Source organism: Bos javanicus, chromosome 28, assembly GCF_032452875.1.
Source record: "Bos javanicus breed banteng chromosome 28, ARS-OSU_banteng_1.0, whole genome shotgun sequence".
In the NCBI taxonomy this organism is placed as follows: domain Eukaryota; kingdom Metazoa; phylum Chordata; class Mammalia; order Artiodactyla; family Bovidae; genus Bos; species Bos javanicus.
In genome coordinates, this window is record NC_083895.1 from 29,790,237 (window position 1) to 29,798,668 (window position 8,432).

An 8,432-nucleotide genomic window follows, 5' to 3' on the forward strand; every position below is an offset into this window, starting at 1 on the left:
ATCTGTCCAATGGACATGATGATAGTATTAATACATACCAACCTCACTGGCTTGTAGTAAGAATTAAATAAGACAGTGCCTATAAAGTGTTAAGACCCAGTGGTCATTAGAAGTCACCCAATAAAGGATAACCCTGATGATTTTTATAGAGGAGAAAACTGAGCTACAAGCCCTACCTGGCTGGGCTCAGGGAGTCTGTAACAGGAGCAAGACTGGGTGCTGGGTTTTGTCTGTTTTATTTCCTTTATCAGATTCATCTTTTCTGCAGTATCACTTGTCCTTCCACCCAGGGCCTGCAACACAACACACATTTCTTGATATTTGTGCCTACTCTACAGCATTAAAAACTGAAGGCGTGGCACCCCGGGTGCTGCCAGCTCCACCAGTGGCCTCCTGGCCTGGACTGCTGCCAGCCCTGGCCCCTGACGCACTGGAGTTAAGTCACTTCCTGCCTCAGTCTGTCCATCTGTACTGTAGGGATAAGAGGCCTCCTCTGTCCCTTCTCCTGGGACCGGCAGAGGATGACTCAGATAACGGTGGGGAAAGCCCACAGAAACAGAAAAGAGGCTCTTACTGGAGCCGGGGGCCCACTGAGTGATGCAAGCTTTGGGCTTTACGTGCAACCTAGCAGGAGGGAACAGGGACGGTTCTGGGAAAGTGTGAAGAGCCTGAGAGAGCAGAGGCATTCCTGCCCCTTCCCCTTTGAAATCGGACAGCCGGGCTGCGGGGACAGAGCCTCAGTTAGGAGTCTGAGGGGCCAGCACTGGACGCAGACTCTGCCTCCCCCAGGTCTGTGGCCACCAAAGGCTCATGATCCCTTTGATCTGTCTGCCTTTTCTGTCAAGTGGGAGTTGTGGTATTTCCCTCACAGGGCTGTTGTGAGTACAAGAGGTAACCCCGAGAGAGGGCAGAGTACATTCTGTGTTTCTAGGTGGGGCTCAGGGTGAGGGATTTGAGACAGAAGGCAGCCCCTAAAGGCTTGGCATAGTCTAGTCACCCCAGGCTAGTCTCCAAGGGCCCCTTCCTCCAAAAGTCAGAGAGTCACAGACCCAACTCCAGACATAACAGACCTCCACTTACACCCCACGAAGTACAAGAAGTTTGGACTCAAGAGTGGGTCCAAACATGGTCTCTGCCCCATACTACCTGTATGATGTGAGGCAAGTTACTGTCCTTGGGCCTCCATTTTTCCACATGTAACATGGGGATAATAATGCCTGCCGTATGAGGCTGTTGTGAGGACAAGAGAAAATGAGGGGGACTTCCCTCATGGTCCAGTGGTTAAGAATCTGCCTTCCAATGCAGGGGACGTGGGTTCCATCTCTGGTTGGGGAACTAAGATCCCACATGCTGCAGGGCGACTAAGCACCCCCGTCCACAGCCACTGAGCCTGCGCGCTCTGGAGGCCTGGAGACACAGAGAAGCCCGAGCGCCTGCAACGAAGAGCCCATACACTGCAACTAAGACTCGGCACAGCCAAACAAATACATTTTTTTTTTTTTTAAAGAAAATGAGGTAACTATGATGTGTTCATACTAGTGGCCATTGCTGTTGTTGTAAAATGCAGTTTTACACCACTGCTCATCTTAACCTGTCACGAGTGGGGCCAGGCAGAATATTATCATCTTGGGTCTTTAAGTTACAAATGTGTACTGAAGCCTGTGGTGCCTTTTTGGTTTTTTAAGTTGATAGCCTCACACCATGAGCTTTAATGGAAACAGGTCTGTTTGCTTGGAGACTCTATAGGCAATATGGCATTTGACATGTGAGGAAGACCTTATATATCATCCATTATACAGATGAGAAAATTGAGACAGGGAGAGGTCAAGTAACGTGTCAGGTCCTGTGGGTAGAAGACGGCTGGCCAGGATTTGAGCCGAGGCCTCCCGATTGTCCCACCGCTCAGGGCCCTCCCTGCCTCTTATGTTTCTGCTCTGGCTGTTCTGCTGCCCTTTCCTGAGGGGGCCTCTTAAAGTGTCCCCAAGGCCAAGGACAGTCATGATTACTGTTCGCGTCCTTGTTTCCCAGGGTGTGGGTCAAGCACACAGTGGGTCCTCAGTCTGTGTTGCTGACCAGGAAAATTGAGTCCCACTTAGCAGGGGGATAAGTCCTCTTAGAGGGAAGTGACTCACAGGCCAGCTGAGTGTGCGGCTGTGTCTGTGCGTCTGCGTGTGTGTCTCTGTGTGTGGGTAGGGGTGGGGAGTGAACCGGGTTCTGCGGAGATGATGTGGAGGGAAATCCAGGCTGGTGATCCAGTCCCTGCCGTTCCTGCCAGGGCCGAGCCTTCCGAATCACAGACTCACCCTCCTCTTTGCCGGCCCTGTCTGCTCGAGGCCTCGGTACAATCTCCCACTCCACCCCAATGCTACTTGTGCCTCAGCCCTCCAGATGCCTCCTCCACACCTCAGCACCCTACACTGAGCCTGGGAAGGGGTGGGCAGCGCCCTTCTCCTCGGCCGGATGCAGGCAGCTGGCTGAGGTCACAGCTGGTGTCAGCTCTGGTGAGAAGCTGGCTCCTCCCTTGCCCAAGGAGAAGCTCTTTGGCTATCTCCAAGGCTGGGCCCTACTATTTTTAGATACTATCCCCTCCTTTCCCCTCCCAGCCTCATACCAGCTGGGGGAGGAAATGACTCACCTCAAGCCCAGACAGGTAGAAGCTGTCTCAGTGAGCCCCAGGCAGCCCTGCCTGATTCCAGCTCTAGGGCTCCCCCATCTGGGGTCACCCAGAGTGACCTACCTCCCAGCCTGAAGATAAAGCTGGGTTGAGATCAAGACCCAGGATCCCACTAGGCTTTTTGTGGGCTCCCTCTGCTATTTCTCTCACAGGGTCTAGAGTAGGCTGCCCCCAATAGGTTGTAGACCCTCTGCTCACCTTAGCAGACTCTGGGCCTTTAACTCTACTCTGGGCCTGGGCTAGGCCCCAGCTGAGTCTGAGGGGGCCAGACAGATTGAGTGGACTCACTGACCTCAGTGGGGATCAGGGGAATAGAAAGAAGAAAGACCCTGTTCAGTGGAGGGCGGGGAAGGCGTGGAGACCCTAGGTATGTGTATGCTGAGTAGGGTGACCAGGTGTCCCAGCTTGCCCAGGTATGAGGAACTTCCTGGGGACTTTAAGTGCCAACCAGGACAGTTCTGGATAAGCTGAGATGGTTGGTTGCCCTGGCACTGAAATGTGGGCTGTATCTTAGGGAAAGGGCAGGTGTCAGGAGCTTGTTTGGATGTCCCGGCCTAGTCCCACCCAGTCATGGCTGAAGGACCAAGTTCTTGGCCCGAGCCTGCTCTGCAGTCAAGTTCACCTCCTGGGGAGGGACTGGGCCCAGGCTCTGCGAAAGGCGGGTAGCTCTCTGTGGACTGAGAGACCTGGGAAGCCCCTGGTTGGGGCAACTCCTTGCTAAAGCCAGTGAGGGCAAAGTAGGGCCAGTCAGCACAGGGTTGGGTGCAGGGAGAGCAGAGCCCGTGTTGTGGGGAGGAGGAAGAGCAGAGGAAAGACATTGAAAAGATCAGGAAATAGTGTCGAGAGGACAGCTCTGACATCAGGGAGGCTCAGTTCCAGGTCCACTTACTGCCGGTGCCTCAGTGCGCTTAACTGTAAAATGGGCAGAGGGGCGCCTGTCTGCCTGCCGCGGTTACTTGCAGTGAGTTCTGTGAGACAGTGCCTGGAGAAGCGGGTAGCAGGCTGGAAAGCAGGGGGTGAAGTGGTTGATTAGTTGGAAAGGGCTTGCAGGGGGCTGACCACCCACAGAGCTCTCAGCTGGTCAGAGAAGTGGGCAGAGGAGGCCTTGCCCTCCTCTCCATCCCAGATCAGCATCTGCTCATCAAGGCTCCTGGCCCTGAGGCCTCACCTCGGGGGTCACGTCAGAGTTGCTGTGGCGGAGGCCCAGACCTTCATGGCAGCACCCCGCTTTGCCTTTGTCCTCCTCGTCCTCGGGGTGTTGGCTCTTTTTTCGCAGACCAGCGGTGAGTAGCCTAGGCAGCAGCTCTGATGCAACTGAGCTGGGCAGCCTTAGACAAACCACTTCTCTTTTCTGGGCCTCAGTTTCCTCACTGGTGAAGCTGTGGGCTTAGATGAGGTCTCTGGTTTTTCAATATTCATTTTTGTAGTGGAATCTCTTTTCCAAAGTTCCAACTGCACTCACTGAACAAGAGGGACCTGCTTTGTTTAGTGGGCAATTGAAATGCCCGGTGGCCCCCTCCACCCCGTCCCCTGCCCCCACAGGGGCCCAAGGGCTCAGGCAGACACAGTATGAGGCCCTTCTTCGGCGTGCCTGCCCTCTCCAACACTATTATTTGTGGCTTGAGGGCAAGGGTGTCCTTGCTGCCCTTCCCAAGCAGCCTGGAGTTAGACCCCAAGCCCAGCACCTGGCACCTTCTACTCGATTCTCTAGCTCCCGGTTCCTGTTGACACTGATGTCAATCTCAGCCCTTGTTGCAGAGTTCTGTGTGGCCACAGGCCCCTTGTCCTGTCTCAGGAAAGTTACAGGACCAAAACCAACACCACAGCTAACCTTGTGGGGCACTTCCAGGCTCGTAGAGAACTTCCACGTACCTCATCTCATGTGCCCAGTCCTCAGGACAGGCCTGAGATTCCCGTGTGACAGGGATCTGGCTTCAAGATCCCCCCACCTGTGGGTCAGAGCTGGGCACCTCGCCTGGAGCCCTGGTCCTTCCCTGGAGCCGCAGTCTGGGGCACCTGGCCAAGGCCCCAGCTCTCCCTAGCTTATCCCCGGATGCTGGCAACATCCAGCAACAGGGACCAACAGAGAGAGGAGGTAGGAATCTATGAGAAAGGCTGAAAAGAGGGGGAACTTGCTTCCTCATCTTGGGGGTCATTGTTCCCAGCTTACCAACAGGCAGGGATACTCCTGCCCCACCCATCACCTTCCCCAGTGAGGGGTGGGGAGGGCGAGGGAGCATGGGAGGAGGGGGGAGGCCAGGACCTCAGAAGCTGGGACTGCACAAATGGGTACGGAGGATGCCAGAGACCAGGCAGCTGACCAGGGTCACCCAAGGGCCCATGGGAGGCCCCCGCCGGCACTGACATCAGCAGGGCCCTGCGGGGACGTGCAGTCCTCATGCCGGCTCTTCTGGCAGCAGGCGTGGGGAGGGCCCTGAGTGGAGTCAACAGTTCCTCAGATTGTGTCACTGCCTCCGCCTGCCAGCTCTGGAGCTAATAACACAAACACATGTAGGTCATACAACTCCGTCCCGTGGCCTGGATCCCGCGCCGCTGCGTGAACCCCAGGCTCAGGTCCTGGGGTGAGGCTGCATCTGGGAGGGACCTGAACCCCTGGGTTGGCCTGTTTGTACAAGCCCACCCCAGTCAGGCTAGCAGCCGGTAGGCTCCATGGTTGACAGAGGTCGACATCAAGGACTTGGTGTGGTCTGTGGAATGATGATAACTGTCACAAAAATGTTTAAATGATACAAATGAAAAGTGCTTCTTTATGTATAATTTTACAATTATAACAAAAAAATTTTAAAAGATACAAATGAAATATGATACAAATGTCCTTCACAGCTGAGGCATGAAACCTGATCTCTGGACTTTGTGCACAGTGGTTCATTGCTGAGGAGGGACCAGGGGGAGACTGAGGCCCACACAGTCCCAAGAGGAGTGGCCCCAAGCCCCTTCCCCGGAATACCATGGAAACAGTTGCTGCCCATGTGGCACCGTGGGAGGTGGTCTGACGCACGGGGTCCAGGGTGCCATCCTCAGCACCCAGGGCCCTGGGCTGGTGGCCAGCAGGTAGCAAAGCCTGTCAGCGGTGACCCTGAGGCCTGTGGCCAGGGCCACGTTGAGGCAGCAAGGGACAGAACTGGGTCTGAGTCCACGAGTGGGTAGCGCCACCTGGCAGAGGCCTGAGAGCCAGAGAACATGTCCTCTTCCACCCATTGGGGTGGGGACGCTTCGGACAGCCGTCAGAGGTGTCCTTGAGCAAGAGCACTGCTTATGAGTCTCACTTTAACCCCTGGTCCAGCCACCCTCCCACAAGGAGAGGAGACGTGGTGGGCATCTGAGCAGGACTCTGCTTCCCTCAGGAGGTGGGGAAAAGCGAAAGGCCTCACTCAGTGCTCATCTCACAACAGACTGGTTCACACATCTTATCTGTCCAGCTGGATGTTGGCCCTCCCGGGAGCCCTGTCAGGTGTGGCAGAAGTGCCCCTGGTCCTGCAAGAGGGGTTATGGCTGCAAAGCTACTTGGAGGGTGACCCTGGGCAGGGCTGGGAGGAAAATCACAGAGGGACAGCTATGAGTGGCCATCAGAGAGGTGCCGTGGTGTTGGGGGTGCCCCACTGTGCCTCGGCAGTGTTCACGGATGCCCTGCTGTGCCCAGGCCCTGGGGCCGCAGCACTGAACAAGTGGACAGGCCCCAGACAGGCCCACGCCTCTCCAGGCTGTGAAACCTCCTTCCAAGAACTACATGAGCTCCTCCAGTGAGACGGCAGGGCAGGCCCAGGCTGTGTGAACACAGTCAGGCCTTCTGGGCGAGGAGGATGGCGGAGGCTCAGGGAGGCTGCAGGCATAAGGAGCTGGGTGGTGGGTCAGGGAAGGGTCGGTGGAAGGGGCTGCACCAGGCCCCTGCAAGGTCTGCAAGGTCAAAGAGGAGGTCACCTGGAGACAGGAGGGGGACCTCACTCCACTTTTCCGGCCTCCACTTCTCTGTCTCGAGTCTGTCAGTAACCTCCTGCGCTGTTCGGGTGCCTGTCTCTCGGACCCCTTCACGGTGTCCATCAGAAAAACGGCAACCACCCATGTGGTCAGGTAGTGGGGCTGCGGACCAGAATCCTGAATGCCCTAAGCTGACCTCTCGGCCTCACCAGTACCAGCTCCACTGTGGAACTGCACCCCATCATCCCCAGGGAAAAGCCCAGCCAAAGTCGGAGCTAAGAAAGGCAGCCAGGTCCCCCCTGAGGCTTTATTTAGACTAATGAAGGGGAAGGGGGGACGCAATAAACAAGGTCAGACTGCCCGCTCTTCTCCAGAGCAAAGTCCGGACTCTTGGACTCTCGGAGGGCTACCTGGACGTGGGCGTCTTGAAGATGCCCATCACACCCCTGGTCCTGTCTGGGCCCTGGAACTTTATTTCCTGCCCAAACAGCTGTGGGGCTGTTGAAAGGAACAGGAAGCCTGGGCTCTGTGCCCGGTGAAACATCCCTCCATGAGGGTCAGGAGTTGGGTAGGGGGTAGGGGGCGGGGACAGGGCGATGGTGTGAATGCCACAGCACAGGCTTCCGAGTTTGCCAACCTCTCCCCCAACTCCCCTGTCCCCCGTCCTGTGCGACTGGCCTCACAAGGCTGCCTCCCTGAGGGCAGGGCCCAGCACCGACAAAGGTTCAGACACACTTGGTGGATCCCTAACAGAGTGAACGCAACAGCCAGGATTCTGGAGGCGCAGGGGCTCTTGTTCATTCATTCCCGGTGAAGGTCTCTTTCTCTGCCCAAGGCCCCTGGGTGTGACTGGGTGAGCTGACAACTATAGGCCGGGGACCTGGTGCATGCATTTGTTCCCTCCTGTACCTTCCCAGGGTGCCCACACCGTCCCCTCCAGCCAGAGTGCCTGCCCACCCGAAGTCCTGCCCACTGTCACTCCTTCACAGATGGGTCTCTCTACTGAGAGCTGCTCTCACCACCACCAAAGCTCCCAGCTTTGTTGTCACAGTCCTCTGCTCACTGGGGTCTGCTGAACACCAGGCTCACCCACCCGGCCACAAGTGCCTCCAGGGCAGCCCAAGTCTCAGTCACCTTTGTGGTTTCGTGTCTGGAGTGGGATTTGACTCCAGTTGGTGCTTGGTGAATCTTCCCTGAGGACAGACAACACATAGACCTTCCTGTGTACCTGTTTTGTTTTTTTTAATACGTATGGGAAAACTTTTACTCCTTGCAGTAACCCACTGAGATAGGTGGTTTTATTATCTGCATTTTTAAAATGAGGCCACCGAGACAGAGGGAGGTTAAGTGACATGCCCAAGGCCACCCAACCAGTACAGGGATCAGTCCACACAGCTGGGCTGTGGGGTCCATGCCGACACTGATGGATCCGCTGTCCTGCCTCTGGAGTGTGTGGCCAGCTCAGGGAAGCTGCCCGCACAGGTGGACACCTCTTTCATCGCCGGGAGAGAGTAAGTGTGCATAGCTCCTGAGGGCAGCCTGCCCCCAGTCCCAGCCCCCCCAGATTAAGTCTCATTTCCCTTAGCATGGCCTTTCCCCACTCCCACCCTTCTGACTCAGGGCTCCTGCCACTCTACTTGGTGTGAGTGGGTCTGACCCTTCAAGGACTGATTGTTCTGCTACATAAACCCCAAATACACGCACGGCTTCATAGAGGCTCTCGGGGCATGAACTTCCCTGCCTCAGGGTCTGAGTCTCCTGCTCTGGGAAATGGGCTGACTGGCTCAGACCACATGGTGTGACATTTGGTAAAGATTCTGAG